A 10,300-nucleotide genomic window follows, 5' to 3' on the forward strand; every position below is an offset into this window, starting at 1 on the left:
TTCTATATCTTTCTGCAGCTGTTTTATTTCAGAAGCGGTTGATTCATTGCTTTCAGCTGTGCAATTTCCAATTCATTCTGTGTTAGTGTCCTCTGCACTTGTTACGGGTGGGCTTGGGTTCTGAGGTTGCATTTTGTTTCTTCTCGTCATTTTGTGTAGCGCTGTCTTCTGCCCTTTGTCGTAGATCTTTGCTGTAGTTATAACCTTCACACGTACTAATGTTCAGGTTGAGCTCTACAGAGTTTGGAGTTATCCAGCTGCATCTGGCTTATTACTGGCTGCTGTGCTCAGCTCCTTCCCGCTGCGGATGTGGTCTAGGGTTGGGTCTGGGGGTTCCCGGAACTCGGCAGAAATTCCTACTTGGCGGGAGGGGTGGAGCGGGTAAGGTGGAGTGGTGGGGGGCGGCCCGAGGGGGTGGGTGAGGGTCCTGCCTAAGCTGAGCCTGGGCTGGGACTGTTCCCGCCGGCGCAGGGTAGCAGGAAGCTCTCCACGCACTCACCCGACCTGGGCTAGGACTGGGTCTCTGTTGTTACTTTAAATAAAAATAAATTATGTTTTCTCATTTTGCATCATTTTAAACCAAACTTGTGTTAACGCTCCTTCTTCCTTCATTTTTGTTAGTGTAACTTCCAAATTTGAAGAAAATAGTGCTACCCTATGTGAGATGCACATATACATACCTTAATACATACATGTGCACATACATACATAGATGACATTATTAGATTGAGATAATGTACTACAATTCCTGTTTTGTTTTTTCTTTGTTTTTTAAACAATAATTTTATTGAGAAATAAATACCAGTGAGACAGTTTCAAAACCGATTACTAGCACAGTTTTAATAATTAATACATAGCATACTGTTATTCTTATAGTGGTTATTCATTGTACAAGATGCAGACATGATATCCTGTCCACCAACATTATTAGAACAAATCATTCTATTGATTGAATTAAGAGAAAGTTGCTATAGGTCTATTCTAAGTATTTTGAATATACAGATATAAAGTGGTCCTTCATTTTTATCCTTTTGTTTTGTTTAGTTTTGTCAGAGAAGGGTATTTCATTGTCATTTAAATATTGTACATGCATAAATTCAGCAACATATTCCAATATACTCCAGTAGTCCATAATAGTAGTGGCTTTTCTGTGAGACTGGCAATGTCAGAATGTGTTCACTTGAGCCTTTCACAGTTCGGCATATTAATATGTTTTTACTTTTTACATATCGTTTTTATACTTGTCTGCTGGGTGATGAAGACCAAGATAAAGCAAGATCTATATAACAAGAAATGTATCTATTGTATCTGACAAGAGCAGTCAAATCACCTCAGGATTTATCCTGAAACACTATGCCACAGTTTGTAGATCCTTTGTCATTGTCAACCATGTGGATGAGTCACAGCCATTGCTTGACCAAATTGCTGTCTGTGAAAGACTGAGAGAATGTTTTCTCTCCATGTGTCTCTCCTTATGCATACTCTACATCATCAATCACCTTGCTATGTGGCTCCATAATCTCTTTTATCAGAAAATTTCAGACACAACTGAGTTATATGATGTTACACTACATGTTCTCCTATTTCCTGAGTCCTCACTGACTTTGAAAGGCTAAAGCCAAAATACTGGCTGTTCTTTTAGCCCTTGTTTTTCTCTATGCAATTCCTATTTTGTCAGAATTTATTTTTACTACGAATGAGTGTTAGATTTTGACAAGTCCTTTTTCTGAATTTGTTGAGCTAATCATGTGGTTTTGTCCCTTCTTTATGAATATGCAAGTATTGAATTTTTTGATATGATGAGTGTCTTAGTTACTTTCTCATTGATGAGACAAAATACCTAACAACCAAAGTTAAAAAAGGAGAGTTTATTTGACTTGGAGTTCACAGTGTTTCAGTCCATAATCAGCTGGCTCCAAGGCAATGTGTTGTGACATAGGTGTACAGCTCACAGTGGGCAGAATATAGCATGACAACTAAGAGCAACTGGTTCATGGCAGCCAGAAGATAGCAAAACAAGAGGAGGAGACAAGATTCTTTCTGTCTCTTTTATTGTATTCAGGGTACTAAGACTAAGATAGCTTTTACACTCACACCTTTAATTCCATCATCACACACTGGAGATTCAGCCATCTCTCAAAAACTCTTATGAAACATGAGGCTTTTAGAGAACATGCAGACAGAAACCATCACTCATATGTTGTGCCATCTTTCCATCTCTGGAATGAAGCCAAGTTAATCATGACATATCTCTTTTTATGTATTTAGTACAAGATCTACAGAGTCTCACTAAACAGATTGGACTCCTAGTGATCCTCATGTTCTCAGTCTCCCAAGTGCTGGGATTATTGGCACACACCACCACACCCAGTCTCAATTGCAGTCTCAGTATGCCCCAAGGGCAGTGCTGGCATGCTGGCTGATCAAACTCCTGGCCCTTATCTCTGTCTAGGTTATACCTTTTTGATGACTTGTATTGTTTGGTAATATCTTGTTGGGCTTTATGTGTCTGTATTCATTAAAGAGATTAACCTATACTTTTAATTTTTAGTTGAATGCTTGAAAAGTTTTAGAAACAGGATAATGCTAGCTTCCAGGAATGAGTTTAGAAATACTCCTTCTCTTCCAGTTTTATAGGTGAGTTTGAAGAATGTGTGCATTAAATCTCTTTAGATTTTGTTTACTCCTTCATGTTGTTACACTATGGAGACAATATGATGTTTACACATATGTGTATGATCTATTTCACTTATGAGTATGGTCTCTAGCTGCATCCATAAACCTATTAAAGCATCGAATTTATGTTTTTATTGCTGAGTAATATTCCATTGTATAAAATACCACATGTTTTCCTTCCATTTTTCAGTTGATGGACATTTAGGTTGTTTCCAAGATTTATCTATGACAAATTGTGCTGGTATAAACATGGGTTTTTTGGTATAATGTTTCCAATTCTTCTAGAAAAATATCCAGCAAGGAAATAACTGGGTTGAATCGGACTTCTAATCCAAATTTGTTGCGGAATTTCTACACTGATTTCTACAGAAATCATACCAGTCTACTGTCCCATCAACTGTGGATAATGGTTTCTTTTTCCCTACCTACTCTTCAGCATTTGATATCAGTTAATTTCTTCATGATGGCCATTATTTCTGGTGTGAGATGAAATCTCAGTATTGTTTCCATTTGTATGTCTCAAATGACCAGTGCTACTGACCTGTTGCCCTTGACTTGCTCTTCTTTTTCTAGAAGGTTGAGGTGCAGCAATAAGGCATTTATTTTTTTCTCAGTCAGTGTTTCTAATGTGAGCATTCACTGCTATCTCTTTCCCTTTGACAATTGATTCCATTGTATTCCCCAATTTCCTGTAAGTTATATTTGAATTTTCATTGATTTCAAATATTGTTTAATTTTTTCTTTAATTTCATCAATGATGCATTTGTTGTTGATGAGGTTGTTATTTAATTTCCATGAGTTTACAGGATTTTTGAAGGTTTTTTTGTTGTTAACTTCCAGTTACATTGCATTATTATCAGATACTATCCATGGGATAATGACATTTGTATTGAATTTACCTAACCATGTTATATAGTTTCGTATGTATTCTACTTTAGAGATTGTCCCATGTACAGCTGAATGGAATATGTATTTAGTTGATGTTGAATAGTGCACTCTGTAAGAATCTAGTAAGTCCATTTCTTCAAAGTTTCAGTTGTGGTCTACTCCAGCTTTGCTACCTTTTATTTATATGATGTATCTTTGTGAAGCAAAGGGATATACTAATTTACCTTATTAAGATTGTGCTACTTATTTGCTGGCTCATGCCTCTTTCTTAGTTGGATCCTCACATATTTGATGCACATACATTCATGATTTTTATCTCTTCCACTTGAGCTTTTCTCCTAACAAGTATGTAGTGACCATCTTTATTTTGTTTGATCATTCTTGGACTGAAGTTCACATTTCCTGAAACAGAATAGCTACCCCTACTTTTTTTCTGTGTCCATGGTACATGGAGTATTGTTTTCCAACTTTCAGGCTATAAATTTCATTTTGAGTTAAATGTGTTTTTCTATACAGCACATTGTTGGATTTTGTTTCTTGATCCATGATTCCAGTCTAATTTTTTTAATTGGTGAATTAAGTTCATTTAATTGGTGATTATAACTGATTTGTATTGGTTGGTTCTCCCCTTTTTCCCTCTGCTTAATTGTTAACCTTGTTTGGTTTTTTCTTTCTGTGGTTGTTCTTGGAATTATAGTCATTTTTATGTCTTCCTAGAATATATTTCAGTACTGTTTGGAGGGATGGTTTGGGGGTCATCGATTTCTTCAGCTGTTGTTTGTCATGGAAGTATTTCACTCTTTCATTAATTTTGAAAGATTGTGTCTTAGAGTACATGAATCTTGATTCAAAGTTCAAGTCTTTGAGGACTTGAAATACCTCATGATAATCTCTTCTTGACTTCATGTTTTGTGTTGGGAAATATGCAGTGATTCTGATGGACTTCTCTTTATATTCAATTTTTTAATTTTCTCTAAGAGCTTTTAATATGTTGTTCATGAACTGCATTTTTGGGATCTTAATTTTCTTATTTTAAAGTGCAGGTTTATTTTAGTTAATACTAATTCTAGTTCTATATTCATTCCTTATCTGTACATGAGATTATTTTCCCATTTTGGGAAATTTTCTGTTATTACTTCCTCAAATAGACTTTTTATGTCATTTGCATTGATTCCTTTTTTATTGACACCTACCACTCTTAAGGTGTTCATCTTTGTGGCATCTTGTGGCTGTTGAACTATTTCATTGATTGATTGATTGATTGATCAATGAATAAATTTATTAGTCTTTATCTGAATAATCTTCATAGAAGTTTGGGTTAACTCTCAGCAGCCCATTCTTGAATTCTGAGGAAGCTTGCCTTCTTTTGAACTACCCAATCTTTCTTCTGGGCAAGGGACCATTTGCAATGGCTCCACCTCTTTTTAACTTTTCTCCTTGGTTTGTTTTCACAGACTGCATGTTCTTGTATAGTAGCATGAGATTTCTTGTACATCTCCTCCATCATGTCTGGAGGTACATTATTTATTTTTTCTGTAGTGAGAGAACTGTTTCTTGTAAGCATCTTCATCTTAAATTAGATAATGCATATAATCTGCAACATTCTGACCTATAATGTGCTTCAGAGGTACTTCTGCACTGAACTCCTTGCTTTCAGAATCATAACCAGGGAATCATTTGGTACTGTGAGGGCTAGACATGCCTCTATCCACGGCACCCTTTAGGGCTCCAAAAACTTTATTGTCAGCTGTAGTTCTAGCAAGGCCTGCATCTGAGTAGCGGGTAAGGCACCAGGTTTACCATCAATGCTTTCCATATTTTTTTCATTTCCAGTCACCTCCACCTGACCTTCATAGATCTCATCCATGCCAAACCTACTGAGAAGCCTATGGGCCAGCCGCAGGCCAATACAATACACTGCAGCATAATATGGTAGGCCATCTTTCACATCATATGTTGGTAGTTTATGTGCACATGCCACACACACTATCATATCCCCTTTAAAACGGGCATAAGCAATCAGACAAATGATATTTCTGTTAGTTACATTAACTATCATCCAGTATTTATGTGTGTTATACTTATTATTGTACTGGATTACCAAGCATTTCCTAGCATAGTATTCAGTTTTTCCCTCTCTTCATCTCTTAAACATCACTTCATATCTCTTAAAGTAGGCCTTATTCTTGACAACCTTAACAAAACCCATCCTGTATAATATAGACCCACATTTGTGGCTCTACACAGACCTGCAAGTGTAGCAGCAACATGGGGTGGAGGGGGCTATTGATCATTATTTCCCAGTTCCTTTTTAATGTTAAGAGATCTTTCACTTCTTCATCACTAGCTGCAGTGATGTCTTCTAGGTCTATAAGACTATTTTCAGTTTCATTCAAACAGTTTTGAGAGCTTTTAATGGAATTTTTAATTTTTTAATTTCCTGGATATCTGTTTGAATATATTTCATGCATTCTGTTTCTTTTCTATATTGTCCGTTCAAAGTTTCATCATTTTTCTTTTTTTTTTTTTTTTACAAAAATAAATTTTTATTGAAAGCAGTAGGGTCTGAGCAGGAAGACAATACAAAGAATGTAAACAATGTAAACATCACTACATTCAGTTCAGCCTGATTGAAGGCTGAAAAACAAGTTTAAATGCTCTATGTGCCCTTACTAGCAAGATACATTAATTCTATTTTACACAAACAACACACTCTAATTTTGGTTAGGAAAAACATATTTTATTGAAGTCGATCCCAACACCAAAAACTGGCATCATCACAAACAGCTATAAGAATGCTGCTATCCCTGCTAAAACTGGTTTGCCGAATAGCAGCGCCGCATTTGTGATGAGTCAGCGTTGTACATTTAGCTTTATGAGGATCTTCTACTTCTAAATCCTAAACATAAAGTTTGCCAACCTGATTGCCCAATGCAAGCATCTTCTGCCAGAAATCCATAGAAAACCTCATGTACCAAATGTCACACTGGCTGTAATCAAATCGCCAGAGAATAGTCACATTGGTACATGGTTTAATTTTATCTATATCATCTTCCATTTTGCCAGGTTTCCAGCACACAATGGCATTTTCACAAGACTTTGAAAGTATCAAATCACCTAACCATCATACACAATCAACATAATTCCTATGTATGTCTCTGGTAGAAAAGTCAGGAAAATGAATTTTCTGGGAAATAAATGGCCTATTAGTTTTATTTGGGTTATAGTCGTAAGATTCTTTAATTGCATTCATTATTCTCTTTGAATTGATCCTCCAAAGTTTAAGAGAGTGATCCATACCATAGGACATTATTTTTTCACCCAACAGGTCAGAATCAGCACTTAGAACTTCATCTCTGTGCCCTTCTACACCTCCAAATAGTGCCACCAGAGTGTCCGTTTGGATATTCCACAATTGTAAGGCATGATCTTTACTTACTGACAGGAGAAGATTAAAATCTTTTGGGTGGAATTTCAACTCATTGATAGCATTTCCATGGCCAACGTAGTGCTTTATACACTGTATTGTTATAGGATTAATTATCCTTATTATGACTCTGGATCCAGCTACTGCTAACAAAGGATGACTTGTATTGCTATCGTAGGTCCATGCACAAGTATAAAAGTTTTCATCAGCATCAGCATCCACGTAAGACTGCAATAACTGGATTTCTCCTTGTGAATGACATTCATATAAGGTAACTCTGTTGCTCCCTACAGTTGTAAATACTAACAGATCGCCTTCTTTACTATGCCGGTTAAACTGAACTCCAAACAGCGGCTGGTTATGATCTTCCTTGAGACTGTTGACACATTTTAAAGAATATTTGCACTTCTTTGATTTCCATTTTCCCTTTCCCCAACTTTTCCTTCCAGGTGCATTCGGTGTATTTGTAGGTGTATCAGGGCGCTCGGAATTTGTTCCACTTTCTATACTCACAGCATCATCATTCTCGTCTCCAGACAGGTCCGGGTTGCTGTTCTCATCGCTGCTCAGCTTCTGCTTCTTGGCCGCAGGCATGTCCGTTCCTGCCCGCGCTGCTGACACTTCCCTCTCAGACATATTCCTCCTCATCATTTTTCTACACTCCTCTTTTTTTTATCAATATCTTCTTCAGATATTCACAGCAATTCTTTCATCATGTTCATCATTTTTTTGAAGACTGACATCTTTTCTCACCTTGATCATTTTTGCTGTTCATGTATTAAATGTAATTCTTTATTTCTGTGGTTTCTATTTGGCACATAATCATAGAGCATATGTATTCAATAAGTTTGTCACTTATGTTCTGGGCCTGGAACTGCATAGAGTACCAGATGTTAAACCAGGGTTTTGTGCTTCAAAAGCAGGCACTTGGACCACATAGCCTTCTCCCTACCTTCCATTTATCTACGAATATTCTTAATTTAGAACCAAAACTAGAAAATCCTTGGAACTTCCACATTTGATGATAGATTTATTTTTATATTTTACCAGTACTAAATATGGTTTTTCATCTACTTATTCCTTTTTTTAATTAAAATATTACTTTTCACCAAATATTTAATATGCGAGCTTTTAGGTACTGAGCTCAATGCAGACATACACAACACAGATATATTTCAGCTTCTTTGAAGTTTGCAGCATACTGTAGGGGAGATTAATATAGATATAGATAGATATACAAATACATATATCATTGTATTTACACACAAGTAAGTACATAGGACATGAAAGTGATTTATCTTAATATTTTTATAATAACCCTAAGATGTCAAATTACCAATAAATAACATTGCTACATATTTCAGTGATTATACTAAGTTGTACCTTTCTATCATAAAATAAAATAGATTATATTAACACACTTTCATTTCCACATTTTACATAAGGTTATAAAAATTGTTATAAGAGAACTTATGTAAATTAATTATATGTATTTGGTATAGGTCATTTTATTTGTGGAAGAAATTATCATTAGATTTGTGTAATACTTTATATTATTTTATTTAGTTTTTTGTACGAGAAAATGTTAGAGTCTTCTTAAATTTAAAGTGAATATGGGGGCAGGTGAAATACATCAGAGGATTAAAGTGCCTGCAAGAAGGTGCAGGAGCTGGGGTTCAATCCCTAGGCCTGCCATGATGGTCCCACCCCCAGGGCACGCTGAGAAAGCAATTGAGACTGGGTGTGGTGGTGCGCGACTGTGATCCCAGCTCTTGGGAGGCTGTAAACAGGTGGATCACTACGAGTCTGGTCTAGTAGTGAGACTCTGAACACCCTGTTGACCCTTTCATAAAACACAAAATAAAATAAAATAAAAATAAAAATAAAAATAAAAATAAAGTTAATTTGAAAACATGAAGGATATATGTGTGGACTTATGAAACCTGTGATTGTTTAGGAAATTTTACAGTGTTTAAAATCAAATATTACCTATAACGAATGCCTTTCTTAACTCTTTTATCGCAGAGAGTACAATATTCGGCCACAATGATCCATCCTGTACGTTTCTGTTATACATTTATGCTTTAGTGTAATAGCAGCTGGCTGTGCAGCTCATTAGCTGTGTGTGGGAAATAGAAAAATCAATCTCTGTCTTTACCCACTTGGTAAGGCAAATGTCATGGTGCACATGTGCAAAAGTGTCTGACCTGGGATTTGACTTGCATAACACCCTAACAGGTTTTTCATATGTTTATCTGAGTATCAATGTGATAACATATGCCCCATTATCATTACAAGAATATGCATATCACCTTATTGGAATGTGGATGTGACTCACTATATCTATTCCTGAAGAAAGTGAAAGCCTATCAGTACTTTTACCCACATGATGAATGAACACCAATGTGTGTACAGGAGATCCAAGGCAGTAAGGGGCAGTTTTGTCCATGAAATGCTCATTGCTAAATTTCCATGAATTTGTGAATTGTTTTCTAAATATTTTTCTTTTGATTTTTTTTAGTAGCAATAGCTCAATTCAGAATAACAGCACATAAAAAGCAAGATTTGTAAGTTTTGGAGGAGGTTAATAGTAAATTGTCAATTTAGTCATATATGTGTGATAGTTGTAATGACTTTGAAGGTGGAAATATGAGCCAAATTTCCTGTGATAATGATGGAGAAAGAATTGATTTATACAGAAACAAGAAATGCAAGCCTCTTCTATTCAGGCAAAGAAAAAGACAGCTATGTGAGTACATATTTGATAAGTCAAAGCAGTTTAAAAAGTTCATGTAACTAAATGGAGTGATGCAGTGTTAGAACCAGGTCTGAAAATATAGTGAGAATCTTGGCAGAGGTGAAATCTACTAAACAGAATGGCAGTATTTTCATCCAATGCTAAAAATTGTTTCTGACAAAAAAATGCTATAAGATGTTGTGAAATACACAAGTAAAGCATTCTGTATCCACCAATAGTCATACTCAAAAATTTCTAGACCCATGCCTATCACAATGCATAAAGCTCAGTCAAAATGGATCATATATTTAAATATCAAAATAGAAACACTAAATATTCTAGACGAAAATGTAGGTAGAAATCTTAAAGCCATAGGGGTTGGTAGGAAGTAAATGAACAAAAATCAAACTACACAGGAACTATCTCAAAGAATCAGCAACTGGGATCTTATCTTTTTGAAAAATTCCTGCACTGCAAAGCAAATCTCTAACAGAGTAAAAAGAAAACCCACAAACTGGGAAAAAATTTTAGCTCACTGTCCTTTTGACAAAGGCCCTGTATCTAGAACATAT

The 10,300-nt window shown here is 35.7% G+C and overlaps 2 pseudogenes across 1 annotated transcript; both read right to left on the minus strand.

Moving 5' to 3' along the window:
- Window positions 1–4,882: 4,882 nt before the first annotated feature.
- Window positions 4,883–5,773, minus strand: LOC101576820 (annotated as a pseudogene).
- Window positions 5,774–6,098: 325 nt separating this feature from the next.
- LOC101580409 lies at window positions 6,099–7,630 on the minus strand (annotated as a pseudogene). The gene has a single exon (XR_192373.1). The product of XR_192373.1 is annotated as a polycomb protein EED pseudogene (transcript).
- Window positions 7,631–10,300: the final 2,670 nt, after the last annotated feature.

Source organism: Octodon degus, unplaced genomic scaffold (genome assembly GCF_000260255.1).
Source record: "Octodon degus isolate 3935 unplaced genomic scaffold, OctDeg1.0 scaffold00012, whole genome shotgun sequence".
Classification (NCBI taxonomy): domain Eukaryota; kingdom Metazoa; phylum Chordata; class Mammalia; order Rodentia; family Octodontidae; genus Octodon; species Octodon degus.